This window comes from Amblyraja radiata, chromosome 9 (assembly GCF_010909765.2).
Source record: "Amblyraja radiata isolate CabotCenter1 chromosome 9, sAmbRad1.1.pri, whole genome shotgun sequence".
NCBI lineage: Eukaryota > Metazoa > Chordata > Chondrichthyes > Rajiformes > Rajidae > Amblyraja > Amblyraja radiata.
This window is the reverse complement of record NC_045964.1, coordinates 16962165-16980575: the sequence shown is the minus strand read 5'-3', so window position 1 is coordinate 16980575 and position 18411 is coordinate 16962165. Positions and strand designations below refer to the sequence as shown.

General features: G+C 44.4%; 1 non-coding gene across 1 annotated transcript; it reads right to left on the bottom strand.

Annotated features, from left to right (window-relative positions):
• Positions 1-16858: 16858 nt before the first annotated feature.
• Positions 16859-17050, bottom strand: LOC116977360. The gene has a single exon (XR_004413207.1). It is a non-coding gene; the product is annotated as a U2 spliceosomal RNA (small nuclear RNA).
• Positions 17051-18411: the final 1361 nt, after the last annotated feature.

Genomic DNA, 18411 nt, shown 5'->3' with positions numbered 1-18411 from the left:
CTCCTTGAGAACATCACAATTTATCGTTGATTGACTGTTTTTATTAATCCAAGGCTAAGTTCATTGATCTTTCTTTGTATAGGTTGGACAAATGTAGAGGGGACCCGTTTAGAAACAGACTGATGATCTCGACAGAACTACACGAAAATGGGATTGGGGCATAACTCAACAAAAAAAAGTTAAAAAAAAAGTAAAAGTCAATTTTATTCGTCACATACACCCGAAGGTGCAGTGAAGTGAATTTGCCAGCAACAATACACTGAAAAAGAACACACAATACACAATAAAATTTAACACAAACATCCACCGCAGCATTCTTCACTGTGGTGGAAGGCAACAAAGTTCAACCAGTCATCCTCCTTTGTTCACACGTGGTTGAGGGCATAAACCCTCCGTAGTCGCCGTTACAGACGGCCCGATGTACAGGCCCTCTCGTTGGGATGATCAAAACTCCGACGTCAGGACGGTCAAACACACTCCGCGGCTTAGAGGTCCCGAATCGGCACTTTCCTACCGGAGACCGCGGCTTCAGGATGTTACAGGCCACGGGCTGGCAGTCAGAGCTTGTGACGGTGAGTAATGGGCGTCGGGAGATTGTCTACCACTTGTCAACTCACCCACATTTCCCCTGTAGTGTCCTCAGTTGTATTTTTAAGCTGGTTTTAAGTTGCAGAGAGAGCATGGGAAGGATGAAAAAGACAAAGGGAACAAACCGGTGAGAATGGTGCAAAATATTGGTGTAATTCAGCAGGTCAGGCAGCATTCCTGGAGAACATGGATAGGCGATGTTTCAGGTTGGAACCCATCTTCAGACTGTTTGTAGGGGTGCGGGAATGAAAGCTGGGAGAGAGGAGGGGCAGGACAGAGCAAGGCAGCTAATAGTCATTCATGTCTTCATGGTCTTCTTGGTAACCCATGAAGAAGGGTTCCAACCTGAAGCATTGCCTATCCGTGTTCTCGAGGGATGCGGCTTGACCCCCTGAGCTACTCTGGCACTTTTTGTCTTTCTTTGCTATAAACCGGCATCTGCAGTTCCTTGTTATTCCATTCTGATATGGTGAGGCCAGCCTTACCCTGGGGATTAGTGGACAATTAGGTCATCTGGTGGATGGGATAATAGGGGAAGGCAGAGAGAGAGAGAGAGAACCTGCACAAATGTACATAAGAACAACAATCTGAGGGGAGTTACAGACAAAGCGAGAGAACACAGACAGAGCATTAGAAAATGTGTGTAGAGCAGATCTGTAGGACGTACCAAACAGAGAAAAGAAAACGTAGTCACTATTACAAATAAACTGGCCAGTCTGATACAGAAAGAGTGAAAGCAAGTTATCTGAAGTTGTTGAATGTGATATAGAGGGTAGAAGGTTGCAATATCCCCAGGCAGATGATGTACTGCTCCTCAAGTATCTCTTGGGTCTTGCCATAAAGAGTACTGGAAGTCAAAGACAGATAGGTCAAGATGGGAGTGGGATGAAGAATTAAAGTGGCATGCAAAATGGAAGCTCAAAGTTACTCACAGTAAATCAGCCAATCTATGTATTGTTTTTCCATTGGAGAAGAAATGCACCATAGAAAACAATTTATCGGGATGCATCACACTCCCTCAATAGCAAGAATGTCCTTCCTCAAATTTGGAGACCAAAATTGAACACAATATTCCAGGTGTGGTTTGGGAACAGCTCCATCCAAGACTGGAAGAAGTTGTAGGGAATTGTGGACGCAGTCCAGACCATCAGACAAACCAATCTCCCTTCTATTGACTCAATTTGTACCTCACACTGCCTTGGCAAGTTCTAGCAGCATAATCAAAGACGATTCACACCCTGGCCACTCCCTCTTCTCCCCTTTCCGATCAGGCAAAAGTTATAGAATTGTAAAAACGCACACTGCCAGAATAAGAGCTGTTATCAACTGAATCACAAACAGAGAGCAGCGCTGAACTACTATCTACCTCTTTGGTGACCTTCAGACTATCCTTGATCAGACTTTGCTGGCGTTACCATGCACTAGACGTTATTCCCTTATCATGCATATATACACTGTAAATGGATCGATTGTAATCATGTAATCTTTCTACTGACTGGATAGCATGCAACAAAGGTTTGTCACTGTACCTCGGTACACGTGACAATAATAAACTAAACTAAACCTACTGTGATCATCGAATGGCATCTATTAGATTGGACGAAATGCAAGTTAATCACTGCTTCATCTGAAGGGAGAGCTTGAGTCCATGGATGGTGGGAAGAGGTGAATGGACAAATGCTGCTCCTACAGCAGTGTGTGTGTGAAAGTGTATAAGACCCGAAGTGGGATGGAGTAACAGAGAAGGTATTTGCAAGGGGAATAAATAGCCCCATCAAAGTGCTGAAAGGGAAAGGGAGTGTTAAAGATGTGTAGGTTTAGTTTAGTTTAGAAATATAGTGCGGAAACAGGTGCTTCGGCCCACCGCGTCCGCATCAATCAGCGATCCCCGCACATTAACACTATCCTACACACATTAGGAACAATGTATACTTATACCAAGCCAATTAACCTACATACCTGTACGTCTTTGGAGTGTGGGAGGAAACCGAAGATCTCTGAGAAAACCCACGAAGGTCACGGGGAGAACGTACAAACTCCGTGCAGACATCACCCATAGTCGGAATCGAACCCGGGTCTCTGGCGCTCCAATTGCTGTAAGGCAGCAACTCTACCGCTGCACCACCGTGGCCGTCCATGGATGTGGTCTACTTTCCATTCACCACTGACTGGCTGATCTTGTTCACTGCTTATCATCGCGGAAACTCTCAGGCATGATCCTTTTGAAGGAGCCAACCTTCCCTGACCCCCTCTGTAAATTAAAGATAATTTTCTCTCTTTCACAGTTCCAACAAAGGGCATTAATTCTATTTATTTTCCCACAGGCACTACCCGATGTGCTGAGGGTTTTCAGCTTTCTCTGTCTTTATTTCACATTTCCACCTCAGCAGATTTTGATTTTCAATGATAAGAATTTGGAATTCTCTTCTCGTCAGTTCAGGCTTATTCTTCAGTGATCTGTCACAGAAATAAATTGCTCAATAACTAAAAAAGATGCCTGCTTTAGACAAAACAAAAACGGCACGCAATAATTTCAATGGATTTAGACAAGCAGCACGATAAATATTCCTTGGAATAAATTGACCTATTTATCAAAGAGGGCATTCTGTTTACAGTCTACACAATTGCAACACAAATGTAACTTTTATCATATTTAATTAGCCTGCGTTTTGATGTATTGCTGAGGAAGCTCTCTGTCTGATTGGTTTGTATGATGCTGACTAAGGAGTTCGCTGGATCGTATTATGTTTATGTCTATACTTTCCCATTATATCCTGCATATGTAAAATGCACCATCAGACTGTGTTCATTTGAAGAAAAAGGAGAAGGAAGACAACAGTTAATTTATAATTAACTTCCACCTTTGCCAATTGCAGGAAGGCTGGAAATGCAGCTCTATTTTCACTGAAATGAAAAATCGGCAGATTTTGGCTAAAAAGCATTCAGCTTCAAAGCATTCTTTGTTTGGGCACCTATTCTCCAATGCATTAGCTGTTCAAAGGGAAACATTTGCTAAAGGCAAATGCTAACCTGCCTGCAGAAGTGTCTTGAGTTTGCTAATGTTCTCCAGATGAATGGAGACATAAGGGAAGGTAAATGTTCAAACTGGAGGGAAAAAAACATACTGCAGGAATAACTTGTGTAGGAAGGAATCGCAGGTGCTGGTTTACACCGAAGATAGACACAAAATGCTGGAGTGAACAAGGGTGTTGACCCTTTTTCTCCGGAGATGCTGCCTGACGCACTGAGTTACTCCATCATTTTGTGTCTATCTTCGCTGGTGTAACTCAAAAGGTCAGGCAGCATCCGACCGAGAGTCCTGACAGAAAATACTGTCTGTCACAGATGCTGCCTGACCTGCTGAGTTCTTCCAGCAGTTTGTTTTTCCTTCCCGATAAATGACTTGTCCCCTAGTTCAGTCAAACTAAAGGTTTACCAAGTGACTTTAGTGACTTTAGAGATACAGTGCGGAAAAAGACCCTTCGGCCCACTAAGTTCGTGCCGCCCAGCGATCACCCTGTACACTAACCTACACACACGTGCGAAAATTACAGAAGCCAATTAACCTACAAACCTGTACATATTTGGAGTGTGGAGGGAAACCGGAGCACCCGGAGAAAACCTACACGGTCACGGGGAGAGCATACAAATTCCGTACAGACAGTACCTGTAATCAGGATCAAACCTGGGTCACTGGCACTGAAAGACAGCAACTTTACCGCTGCACCACTGTGCCAGCCAAATACTTGTTTTAGAAGTATTTAGATGGATACATGAACAGGGAGATAGACACAATATGCTGGAGTAAATCAGTGGGACAGGCAGCATCTCTGGAGGGAGGGAATGGGTGACGTTTCGGGTCGAGACCCTTCAGGGTCCTTCTCACCAGAGATACTGCCTGTCCTGCTGAGTTGCTCCAGCATTTTGTATCTATCTTTGGTTTAAGCCGGCATCTACAGTTCCTTCCTACACATATGAACAGGGAGGGTGTGGAGGGATATAGATAACAAGCAGGCAGATGGGGTTTAGTTTAATTTGGCAACATGGTCAACACTGATATGAAGGAGCGAGGAGCCTGTTCTTATATTCTGTGCACTGTGTTAAATCTGTTTCCGTTAGCCCAGATAGTTGAAGGGGCCACAGGATTAAAGTGAAGGGTAAAAGGCGGATATGAGGAAGAGCTTGGAGCCCTAGTCCCGAAAGGGCGGTGGAAGCCGTCGATCAGAGAGGAAATTGAATATTGGATATTGATTATAACATGCAAAACTTTGGCAAAATAGCGCGGATGTCAGAGGTTATGGGGAGAAGGCAAGAGAATGGGGTTAGGAGGGATAGATAGATCAGCCATGATTGAATGGCGGAGTAGACTCGATGGGCCGAATTGCCTAATTCTACTATCTACTAGCATTTTTTTGTTTTTTGCTTCAGATTTCCAGCAATTTTTATTTTGATCTCCATAAACTGTGCTAATAGTACCTCCAGCTGGAATAAAGACAGGGGGACAATATAGAATCATAGAAACATAGAAAATAGGTGCAGGAGGAGGCCATTTGGCCCTTCGAGCCAGCACCACCATTCATTGTGATGATGGCTGATCGTCCCCTACCAATAACCCGTGCCTGCCTTCTCCCCATATCCCTTGACTCCACTAGCCCCTAGAGCTTTATCTAACTCTCTCTTAAATCCATCCAGTGATTTGGCCTCCACTGCCCTCTGTGGCAGGGAATTCCATAAATTCACAACTCTCTGGGTGAAAAAGCTTTCTCTCACCTCAGTCTTAAATGACCTCCCCTTTATTCTAAGACTGTGGCCCCCTGGTTCTGGACTCGCCCAACATTGGTGACACTTTTCCTGCATCTAGCTTGTCCAGTCCTTTTATAATTTTATATGTTTCTATAAAATTCCCCCTCATCCTTCTAAACTCCAGTGAATACAAGCCTAGTCTTTTCAATCTTTCCTCATATGACAGTCCCGCCATCCCAGGGATCAATCTCGTGAACCTACGCTGCACTGCTTCAATCACAAGGATGTCCTTCCTCAAATTAGGAGACCAAAACTGTACACAATACTCCAGACGTGGTCTCACCAGAGCCCTATACAACTGCAGAAGAACCTCTTTACTCCGATACTGAAATCCTCTTGTTATGAAGGCCAACATTCCATTAGCTTTCTTCACTGCCTGCTGTACCTGTAAGCCAACATTCAGTGACCGGTGTACAAGGACGCCCAGGTCTCGCTGCACCTCCCCCTTACCTAACCTAACCCCATTGAGATAATAATCTGCCCCCTTATTTTTGCTGCCAAAGTGGATAACCTCACATTTATCTATATTATACGTCATTTGCCACGCATCTGCCCACTCACTCAACCTGTCCAGGCCACCCTGCAACCTCATAACATCCTCTTCACAGCTCACACTGCCACCCAGCTTTGTGTAATCTGCAAACTTGCTAGTGTTGCTCCTAATTCCCTCTTCCAAATCATTAATATATATGGCAAACAGTTGCGGCCCCAACACCGAGCCTTGCCTGCCATTCTGAAAAGGACCCGTTCACTCCTACTCTTTGCTTCCGGTCTGCCAACCAATTTTCTATCCATGTCAACACCCTACCCCCAATACCATGTGCTCTAATTTTAGTCACCAGTCTCCTGTGCGGGACCTTATCAAAGGCTTTCTGAAAGTCTAGATACACTGTGTATGGTGTGTTGGATTAGATGCTTTAGAAGTTGGCAAGAGTTTGCCAAGTAGGTCTTGTCCCACAGGTCCAGTTTCATCCTCGTTGGATCATAGACAATTTGAAAACCATCCAAAAAGTTTGCAATCAATTTCACATTGGGAAAAAAATTAAGATTACATTTAAGCGTAAATGAGAAATAATGTTTTATAGGATGTTAGCAGCACAAGGAGTAATTGAATATTATTCTCATCTGTTGATCAATGAAATCAGGAGTTGCTCTCATCTCATGCAGACTGCTCACAAATCATTGACTCCCTCTGCAGTTGAATTTGCTTTCTCTTTCTTTACGAATGCCATAAAGCCCAAAGATATATCTCAGAACTGAGGGGGAAATCCATTAAATTATGGGCACTTTATCCATTCAGGCACTTTCCCTCCCTTTGCTTTAGATTTAAGGCCAGGTTATTTCCATTGTCACAGTTAATGATGCAGGCTGAAGCCAACCTGTGTTCCAAAACTGTAAATACAACTTTAAGCTCAGCAATTTTGTTTCCTAAATTTAGAAATATTCAAGGGGGATAAAAAACAGGAAAAAAAAATTAACAGAGCAGAAATAAATCAAAAGCAACAAAAGGTCAGTAACACTGTATTTTGAATCTTGGAGTCACATAGCATAAGCCCTTCAGTGCATTCAGTCTGTGCCGACTATCAACCAGGTTTATACCCATCCTGCAGTAATTCCAATATATTCTCCCCACATTTCTCAGATTCCAACACATACTAGACATGTATCACGTGCAGGCAGAAGGGATTAGTTTAAATTGGCGTAATGTTCAGCACAGACTTGTGGGCCAAATGGTCTGTTTCTGTTCTATGTTCTAGAGGCCACTTACAGTGGCCAATTAACCCGTCAACCTGCAGATCTTTGGGATGTGGGATGAAACCAGAGCATCCAAAGGGATGCCTGCACAGTCATAGAGAGAACGTGCAAACTCCACACAGGCAGCACCAAATGTCGAGGAAGGAGCTGCAAATGCTGGTTATACCGAACATAGACACAAAGTGCTGGAGTAACTCAGTGGATCAGGCAGCATCTCTAGTTTGAAGAAAGGTTCCAACATTAAACGTCATCCATCCTATCCCATGCTGCCTGACCGGTTGAGTTACTCCAAGACTTTCTGACTATCTTCAGCACCAAATGTCACTGGAGCTGTGAGGAAGCAGTTGTTTTGGTTACGCCACTGTATTGCCCAATCTTTTACCGATTAAATCTTAATGCTAGGAAAAAAAGTCATTAAATAATTTATTATTTATTTGTATTTGGAACAGGTTTTTAAATTTGCACAGTCTTGCAGATGGCCAAAGGTTAGATCTTTGTATGAGAATGTATTCTTGTCAGGGGTTCTAAACACAGCATACATGTTTCATTTTGCTTCTGAAATTCATTCTATTGAAGTCGGCAGAATGTATGTCAGTGGCAGTGTAGAAAGTGCTGACGTGACTATCAAACACAGTTAGCAGTACCCACTTGGGTTCAGTTTCTACACGTGTTGCAAAGAGTTTTAAGTCTCATTTCTGCTTTCCTCCAGTAACATCAGTGGCTTTTGCAACATCAAATATTCTATTATCCTTGACATATCAGAAGTCATGGAAATAGCACTTCTGGCAGAAATGCCAAGGATTTTTAACTCTCAGTGCTTCATAATACCCGTAAACTAAGTTACGACTGCTGATGCCTGAACAGATGTTAAAATGGCAGCACGTAACACATCAACAAAGGTTTCTTGAGGGTCTGCTACTGTAAAGGTCCCTAGTTCTTGAGGCCCAAGACATCAGGCACCAAGGCTCGGGTCTTAAACGTTGAGATGGTACTTGCCTCAACTACCCCCACCGGCAGCTCGTTCAATACACCCACCACCTTTTGTGTAAAATATGAACACCATGTTCCACATGAGTGACCTACACTGTTGCATGGTGATGGGATGTTGCAAGAGGGAGATCCAACTCACTGTTGCCACTGATGTCAAGGTGCACATCCATTCGCCCATGAATACGCCAGACAAATGCAAGATACTTACAAAAATCAATGACCATTCTTTCTTAATTTTCCTTGACGAAAGTTATATATAAACATTGTGCTACACATTAGAATTTTCAGACATATGAAAGTTATGAAGATTCCCCAACTGTATGAGGGGTTATCATTACGGTCTGAGTATTGGGGAACATGGATTGAAGCCATCCCCATGATACAACCGCAGGATATCAGTTGTCTACCTTTAGTTTAGATTAGTTTAGAGATACAGCACGGAAGCAGGCCTTTCGACCCACCGAGTCCTCGCTGACCAGCGATTCCTGCACATCAACACACACTCGGGACCATTTACAATTTTACCAAGCCAATTAGCCTATAAACCTATACGTCTTTGGAGTGTGGGAGGAAACCGGAACTACCAGAGAAAACCCATGCAGGTCATGGGGAGAACGTGCAAACTCCGTACAGACAGCAGCCGTAGTCAGGATCAAACCGAGGTCACGGGCGCTGTAAGGAAATATCTCTACCGCTGCACCACCATAACACAATGCTCAGTACAAGACCGTCAGCTGTGCCAGTTTGTGCATGAGCTGTGAAACCGCCTCAGATGCCAACTCAGATGAAATAGGGATAGCGCATGCCAATGCTCAGAAAGAAACTCTAGTCTTGGTTCTGGAGACAGTCACATCTTTTAGCCATAGCGCGAGAGAGCATCTCAGATAATTGAGTCTCTGACCTTTTGGAATCAGAACTGTTTCAAGCTTTGACCTGCAGTAAGAATGAACCACTCTCAGTTCAAGGAAGGCTCCATGCCTGATATTCATGGACAGCCAAAATTTCGCCTATCCCTGTTCTCCAGATTTGCTGCCTAACCTGCTGAGTTACTCCAGCATTTTGTGTCTTTCATTGTAAATCAGCATCTGTAGTTCCTTGTGTCTCTGGAATTCACTTCCTTGACTTGGTGAGGCAATAGTGCGACATTGTAAAGTAGTTAAAATCACCTGACAAGAGGTAAAAGCTCCCACATACAATATGTGTGCACTTGTGTGTATGATGTTGTGTGCCTGTGTGCTTGTGTGTGCTTGTGTGCGGTCAGGAATGAGGAGGGAGTGAAGGAGGAGAGGAGGAGGTAGGAATGCACTGTGACACTGTTCAGCAGAGAGTCGATAGGCCGGGATTGTTTTCCCTGGAGTGAAGGAGGCCTACAGTGAGTGTGTGTGTGTGTGTGTGTGTATGCGCATGTGCGTGTGTGTGTGTGTGTGTGTGTGTGTGTGTGTGTGTGTGTGTGTGTGTGTGTGTGTGTGTGTGTGTGTGTGTGTGTGCGCATGCGTGTGTGTGTGTGTGTGTGTGCGTGCATGCGTGTGTGTGCGCGTGCATGCGTGTGTGTGCGCGTACGCGAGTATGAATGCGTGTGTGTGCGTGCGTGTAAGTGTTGGTGTGTGTGTGTGTATGTGTTGCCGTGCGTGTGTGCGTGTGTGTGTGTATTGGCATGTGTGTGTGCGCGCGTGTGTGTGTGTGTGTTGGTGTGTGTGCACGTGTGTATGTGTGCTTGTGTGCATGTGTGTGTGTGCGTGTGTGTGTGCGTGTGTGTGTGCGTGTGTGTGCGTGCGAGTGTGCGTCGTGTGTGTAAGTGTTGGTGTGTGGCTGGACGTATATAAAATTACGAGGGAAAAATATAGGGTAGATAGTAAAATATTTTCCTCATGGTGAGGGTGTCTAAAACAAGAAAGCAAAGGTTTAGAAAAAACAATTGAAGTAACTCAGCAGGTCAGGCAGCATCTGTGCTTGTGTGAATGTGATTATTTTACACATGCTGAGAGGTAAAACATTTGGAGTGGATCTGATGGGAATTTTTTTTAATTCAATGCAAGGTCTGTAATATATTGACTGAGGAGACAAATTCTCTCATGACATTTCGGAAACATTCAGCCAACTACCCGAATTGTTGAGGTGCCGATGTTTCTAGGCTAATGTGGATAAATGGGAATCGCATAGATAGGTACAATGACAGAGAAGGACACAAAGTGCAGGAGTAACTCAGCGGGTCAGGCAGCATCTCTTGAGGAAAAGGATGGGTGACGTATTGGGTCGGGACTCTTTTACAGACTGAACATAAGGGGTGGGGCGAGAAAAGATCAATAAACCAGCATCTGCAGTTCTTTGTTTCTACAATGGCAGCATGGATATAGTGGATGGAAGGGTCAGTTTCTGTATTGTATGATTCTATAACTCAATCACTTTATGACTCAGTGCGTGTGTGTGTGTGTGTGTGTGTGTGTGTGTGTGTGTGTGTGTGTGTGTGTGTGTGTGTGTGTGTGTGTGTGTGTGTGTGTGTGTGTGTGTGTGTGTGCATGTGTGTACGTGTGTGTATGTGTGCATGTGTGTTTGCATGTTTGTGTGCGTGTGTGCGTGTGTGTGTGTGTGTAAGTGTTGGTGTGTGTATGTGTGTGAGTGCATTTGTGTGCGTGTGTGTGCGTGTGCGTGTGTGCGTGTGTGTGTGTGTGTGTGTAAGTGTTGGTGTGTGTATGTGTGTGAGTGCGTTTGTGTGCGTGTGTGTACGTGTGTGTGCATGTGTGTGCGCATGTGTGTAAGTTTTGGTGTGTGTGCGCACGTGTGTGTGTGTCTGTGTGCATGTGTGTGCGTGGTGTACGCGTGTGCGCGTGTACGTGTGTGTGCATGTGTGTGCGCATGTGTGTGCATGTGTGCATGTGTGTGTGCGTGTGTGCATGTGTGTGTGCATGAGTGTGCATGCGTTTGTGCGTGTGTGCATGTGTGTGTACGTGTGGGCATGTGTGTGTGTGCGTGTGTGCATGTGTGTGTGCATGTGTGTGCATGTGTGTGTGTGTGCATGTGTGTGTGCATGAGTGTGCGTGTGTGTGCGTGTGTGCATGTGTGTATGCGTGTGTGCATGTGTGTGTGTGCGCATGTGTGTGTGCGTGTGTGTGTGCATGTGTGTGTGCTTGAATGTGTGTGTGTGTGTGTGTGTGTGTGTGTGTGTGTGTGTGTGTGTGTGTGTGCATGTGTGTGTGCATGTGTGTGCATGTGTGTGTGTGTGTGTGTGTGTAAGTGTTGGTGTGTGGCTGGGGTTGGAAAACAGGATGGGAGTGGGTTGTGACTGATCAACAGAGTGGGGAAGCAAGATTAACGCCTGTCAGTAACACAGGGTTCAGGGCATACTGTCAGTGTCAGTAGAGCCAGTGCCAGTGGAGATGCAGCCAGTAAGACAGAGTGCTAGAGGAGAGGGATTACTGAGTGACTGCATGAGGAAAGAGATGTACAGACAACAACACAGGGCTGGAGGGGGAGCGGGATTACTGAACAACTGTGTGAGGGAGCTGGATTCAGACCAGAGGAGACACAGTCAGCAAATCTGTGTGCTGGGGGAGAGGGGATACTGAGTGATATTGTGCAGGATCTGCATTAACACCACAATTGGGATGCTGCCATTTCCCGCAAGAGCAGTTGCTTCCCAGTCCTATATTTGTGCAATTTCTATCTCTCTTTGAATTACAGCCTATCATTTATCACCCAGCACATGATGATTTAAAACACTAATTAAATCATTAACACAGTGAAAGAATCTGACTAAGATCAATTCATTTAAAGTCAACCAGCATTCTTCCAAGCTGCATGTGTTCTTGCAGTAAAGAAATGTTTAGCATTATAGGTTGTAATAGATTTTAATATCCCAGAGCATAAACAATATGTTTGCATTCCGATTTGTCACATCATTAGTAAGGTATTGATTGATCTATTGGGAGTCATTAACAATCACTGGGATGGTACAAATTGGTGTCATACATTTCCAGACTATCTGCACCCCTTCATTGTGAAATAATGAACTGAATTAGATTCAACTATTTTGAATACCTCATGCAATCTATCTTCTGCATCAATGTATTAATGCAAATAATGTCCTTCAGGATGGGTTTGCTGCAAATAAGCACAGTGTCAGCAGGAGTGAAAAAGCCCTTCCATTTATATAAGGCTTCACAGTACCTCGGAGCATCCCTAATGGTTCTGCAATCACTTAAGTATCCATGATGTGCAATAACTGTAAGAGGAGCAGAGGTGGCCCGGTCTGTGTGCAGACTCCATTTCAGTGACGTTGACTGAAGGATAAATATTGACCATTACTCCACAGTTCATCTTCGAATTGGTGCCATTACATCTTTTAGTTTAGAGATTCAGCGTGGAAACAGGCCCTTCGGCCCACCGGGTCCGCGCCGACCAGCAATCCCTGCACATTAACACTATCCTACACCAACTAGGGACAATTTTTACATTTACCAAGCAAGTTAACCTACAAACCTGTACGTCTTTGGAGTGTGAGAGGAAACCAAAGATCCCGGAGAAAACTCATGCAGGTTACGGGGAGAGCGTACAAACTCCGTACAGATAGCACCGGTAATCGGGATCAAACCCGGGTCTCAGGCACTGTATTCGCTGTAAGGCAGCAACTTTACCGCTCCGCCACCGTGACTGCCCTTTTACATCCACCAGAAATGCAGATGGGGAATGGTTTCCCTTCTCATCTGAAAGACTGCATTACGTCAAATACTGCTCAGTACTTGGAAGTCTGAGAAGGCTCTCAACAGTCTGAAGAAGGGTCTTGACCCGAAACCTCACCCATTCCTTCTCTCCAGAGATGCTGCCTGTCCGGCTGAATTACTCCAGCATTTTGTGTCTATCTTCGGTGTAAACCAGCATCTGCAGTTCCTTCCTACGCACTTAGAAGTCTCATCTCTGAGTTAGGAGGTGCTGGATTCAAGGTCCTATCTACTTTCTCAGTTGCATAACCTCTCACGATATTCTTCGCAGAAGAATAGATCAGTCTCTCTGATATCTGTACCACTATTTACTCCTTACTCAAAATAAGAAAAGTAGCTGTCCATTTCCACCAGCGCACGACACAGAGGTGTAGCTGTTAGAGCTGCTGCCTCACAACACCAGGGACCTGTGTTTACTTCTAGCCTCGGGTGCTGTCTGTGTGGAATTTGCACGTTACCCCTGTGACTATGTGGTTTCCTCCGGGTGCTTTAATTTTCGCTGATGCCCTAAAGACGTGCAGGTTTGTAGATTAATTGACAACTGTAAAAATACCCCTAGAGTCAAGGTGACTGGAATACTCTAGGAAGAGTTGATGAGATTTTTAAAAAGGGGTTAATATAGGGTTAATGTTAATTGGGAGTGGATGGTCAGTGCAAACGTGGTGGGCTGAAGGGCCTGTCTCTGTTGTACATTAGGTATGACCTACGGGTCCCTACGACCCTTTCTTGCTAGGTATGCCTTTGTCTCCAAAACAGAGTCCCAGGGTTGGTAACATGCTTCTCTTCAAGCCCTTAGTGGGTGAGTGGGCAGATGCACGGCAGATGCAGTATAATGTGATAAATGTGAGGTTATCCACTTTGGTGGCACGAACAAAAAGGCAGATTATTATCTGAATGGTCAGATTAGGAAACGGGGAAGTGCCTTGTACATCAGTCACTGAAAGTAAGAATACAGGTACGGCAGGCAGTGAAGAAAGCTAATGGAATGTTGGCCTTCATAATGAGAGAATTTGAGTATAGGAGCAAAGAGGTCCTTCTGCAGTTGTACAGGGCCCTGGTGAGACCACACCTGGAGTATTGTGCGCAGTTTTGGTCTCCTAATTTGAGGAAGGATATTCTTGCTTTGAGGGAGTGCAGCGTAGGTTCACGAGGTTAATTCCCGGGATGGCGGGCCTGTCAAATGATGAAAGAATGGAACAACTGGGCTTGTATATACTGGAATCTAGAAGGATGAGAGGATATCTTATAGAAACATATAAAACTATTGATTGATTGGACATGCTAGATGCAGGAAACATGTTCCCGATGTTGGGGGAGTCCAGAACCAGGGGCCACAGTTTAAGAATAAGAGATAGGCCATTTAGAACTGAGATGAGAAAAAACGTTTTCACACAGAGAGTTGTGAATTTGTGGAATTCTCTGCCTCAGAAGGCAGTGGAGGCCGATTCACTGGATTCATTCAAAAGAAAATCAGATAGAGCTCTTAGGGCCAGCGGATCAAGTGTTATGGGGAGAAGGCAGGAACGGGGTACTGATTGTGGATGATCAGCCATGATCAGTGAATGGCGGTGCTGGCTCGAAGGGCCAAATGGCCTACCCCTGCACCTATTTTTATGTATCTACGTATCTCCTGATCCTGTATGTTCATGTGGCCATTCATCGACCTTGGTACACAACACTTCAACAGCCATTCATTAATCTTGGTGCGCAATGAACATTAATAGTAAGATTAAACGAGAACTTACCAGTTTGAAGTTTGATCTGTATTTTATGAGGAGTTACGATGAGGGATTACGTGAAGAACCCGCTCAGTGCGCAGGCGCGGCATACTTCCAAGCAGCGGTGTGGAATCACAGATAGACACAGTTATTTGAAGTAAACATAGTAAAGATAAGGAGACATCAATTTATTAGTTTGATCCATATAATGAGGGTGGGAGCGGAGGGCACGTAATCCCTCATCGTAACTCCTCATAAAATACAGATCAAACTTCAAACTGGTAAGTTCTCGTTTAATCTTACTATTTTACTTCGGAGTCACGTGAGTGACTACGTGAAGACTTCAAAGCTCTGTGATTTCAAACCGTGTAACAGTTCATACTTCACTCGCTGCCGAAGTCATTCGAGGGAGGAAGTATGTTATCGTAATCAACCATGAATCTGTTTGTAAGAACAATAATGGTGTTATTAACAACAACAAGACCAATTGCTCCCCCGGGCTTAAATTATATATTTTTTGCAGATTCTTTTTCTGCAAACGATACAGGTTCTGTCAGTGGTTTGTTATAAAAGTTTGGAACGTATACTCCCTAGACCACCCTGCAGTAGCCAGGATGTGGTCCATAGGCTCGTCCATCCTCTTAGTTACTGACGTGGAAGCTGTTCTGGTGGAATAAGATTTTATACACGTTAGTATTTACTCCAGCAACTCCCAGTACCTGCTTGAGCCACTAGAGATAGTTTAGCTCGTCACCCGACCATGAGGTTTCCTGTGGCTGACCCATAAGGCTTTTTCCTCTCCCTCGGTATTCCTTATTGTGTCGATCTCTAAGTGGGTCATGACACATAAAACGTGGTTCAGGTGGGTATGCCCGGAATTTCATGACTGGACCTGATGTTCCTGGTCTGTTCTGTTTGGCCAACCCTTGAATGGGCATGTGACACTATCTGGTGTTATAACCATGTTTTCCCATCGCAGTAGATGGGAGAGCTGGCTCTTTGTGTTGATGTAAGGCCACCAGCATGTCCATCTTCAGGGTAGGCTGTTCCAGGGTGAGTGACCTGGCTGGTGATCATCCCCTAAGGTATGTCAGGATTTCACTGACATCCCAATTTGGGTGTACCTATTTCTGGGGAATGGATTGATATACCTCTCCTGTATCTGATCACCAGTGAGCGGTACCCAAGTTGAGTAGGCTAACAGAACATGTCCTTCATTGTGGTGAAGACCTGCCAGGAGCTCCAGTACAGTTTTTTGTTATAGTTGAATGTGTAATTCCTGTTTTGGAAACAGTGTACCATTTCTTGATGCTCCTCAGGTATGTTCCCTAGGATATGCGACGGAATGCTGTCATCAGGTTGATAGTGCTCCTGATCCAAGCACAGCAATGGTCTTCCCAATTCTGCAATTCTTTTAATGACCATGTCGAGGATCACTGGGAACCATGCTTGTGGACTTGGTCCACTGTAATTTGCGTAGTACCCGACTGATGAAGCCGTAGTACCTATTGAAGAGGTAGAAGGAAAGGAAAACATAGAGATTAGGTTCCCCCCACCCCTCAATACGCGGGAATGTCTCCATTGCCGCTGCCTTGAGATTGGTTTCATGTGACGTAAGTTAGTACGTGGTGATTTAATTGGATATAAGGAATCGATATCTGGTGTCCATATTGCTTAGTGATTTCAGCAAATATTTTTGGTTTAAATGTATGTTTACAGTATTTAGCTCACCTGATAGGTGAGTTACTGATGGTCAAACATGTTTGACGACATACGGTTTCCAATTGTTAATAAATTGTCACCTAATATCGATGTTCTCCGCCCAAGTGGTTTGGTATATGCCACCACTGATGTTGTTATCTTATAAACGAACATGCAAATTTGGTGGATTACTGAGCAAATGCTTCACTAGAATTAAGTAAGTTAATATATAACATGTTTAAGTCAATTCATATTGGCATTAAGTATTACAAGCTCAGTAACACATCAGGACACATAAGATGTTACTCAAAACAGGTGGAAGTGTACAACCATAATCCTTCCTGCCGATAAATTCCATGATAACACTACAGATTAATCCATTTGCCCCCATATTACAGGTATGGAGATAGTTTTGAACACTAGTATCTCAGCTCATAGGAAAGATACAAAGTTCAGTAGCTGGTAATGCTGCTATATCCCAATTACTTTGCCACGTAGTTGATTGGTGGTTAATGCACCATGACTGATAGTCTTAATGAATACCAGATAACAACGTTGTGGATGGTCAACGTAAATATCTGGATATATATTTTGTGCACCATTCCCAGAGGCACTGCAATACTGGGTCGATGCGTGGAGTGGACGGAGCAAGCCCCTATTCCATCTCCCTGTTCCAAAATTCAATTTAATATATGGTCCCTAGATAAGGGATGTATCAGATTATTAAACTGATAAGAACAGATACTACACTTGATCTTAGCCAAAAGGCCGAGAAGCGATGCAGCTAAAGCTGTATCCAAGGATAGTTTGTCGTTAATATATAGACATGCCATGACGGAATGTTTCTAAGTGTCAGGGCTAGTTGATTCTGGATAACTTTGACTTAAATGCCGCAACGCTCATCATGGTTACTCCATCCAGGTCATTGCGGTATATCCGAAACTTATATGAGAAGGTACTGAATAGTGTGCATCTTCAAGGTCGATGTCTACCATAAAGTATCCTTGGATCCATGGTAGTAGTTACAAATCCCATGAATGGGTATACCTGGTGAAATACTCAAGTGGTTTATCAACGATGGTGCGACATTCACCATCGTGGGAGGGTAGACCACTTGGGGTGCTTGCTGAATTGGTGGCAAGATATTAATTCTATTCCCCTTGTATTTATTTTTTGGTATATAACTACCAAGAGTGATAGCTTCCTAACCAGGCGTGATTCATCCACCCCTTGTTAGTACAACCCTTAACCTTTATGTGATGGTAGGAACCATACTTATCTGTCTTCATTGTTGTTTTCTTCGGTTTCTGGTTCCTTGTTCTTGTAGGGACGATGTTTGTTGGGGGGTGGCACATTTTCCCCTGGGGCCTGCTCTGGGCCGTGGCCTAAAATGCTACAGGTTTGGCATGCAGGCCCCGAGCTTTCACCAGTACCATGAGGTAGACGCCCCTGGTGGACACGTAGAGGTACTGCTGTCTGGTTTAGTGTGGTGCTCATTCCAGACTATGCCCTCTTGTGCCGAATAGTTTGAACACTTCGTCCAGTTTTTTAGGACTGGTTTGGTAAGTGCCAGGTAGCAGGATCTGTGCTTATGAGGTCGGCGTTCTCATAGTCCTGTTAATTTCATAGATTGAGGGCAGGTTTGTGAGTTCATTTCAGAAGTTATGAGGTATACCGTTGAACAGTAGGGTCATACTACCCTGCCCTTCTGGAATGAGCAGGTGGACATGATAGCCGACGTCAGGGTACCAAATGCATTTTTAAAATATTTAGGTTAAATGCGCTGCTCAATGTATCCCCCAATAATGGCGGGCACTTTGAGTAAATGCAATTTAGGGGAGGCGTGATAAAACCAACGCCTCATGGCTACCTGTCTTGGAGAGGTTTTTTGGAAAAGACAGGTAGTAAGCTGGCCATCAGTTGAGACTGAAAAGCCATCTTGCTAGTGGTGGAGCCACATAGCGGCCACACCCAGCAGCTCTTCCTGATCCTGTACCTCAATACTCCCGATATTGTTCAGCCAGTGACCCCTCTTCATGACCAGCCCAGCCACTGGTCACCCCAAAGCTAACCACACTAAGGAGGAAGCGATGGGCAGTGCCTAGGCACTGTGGAGGGTATGCCTGAACCCTCCAGCGAGA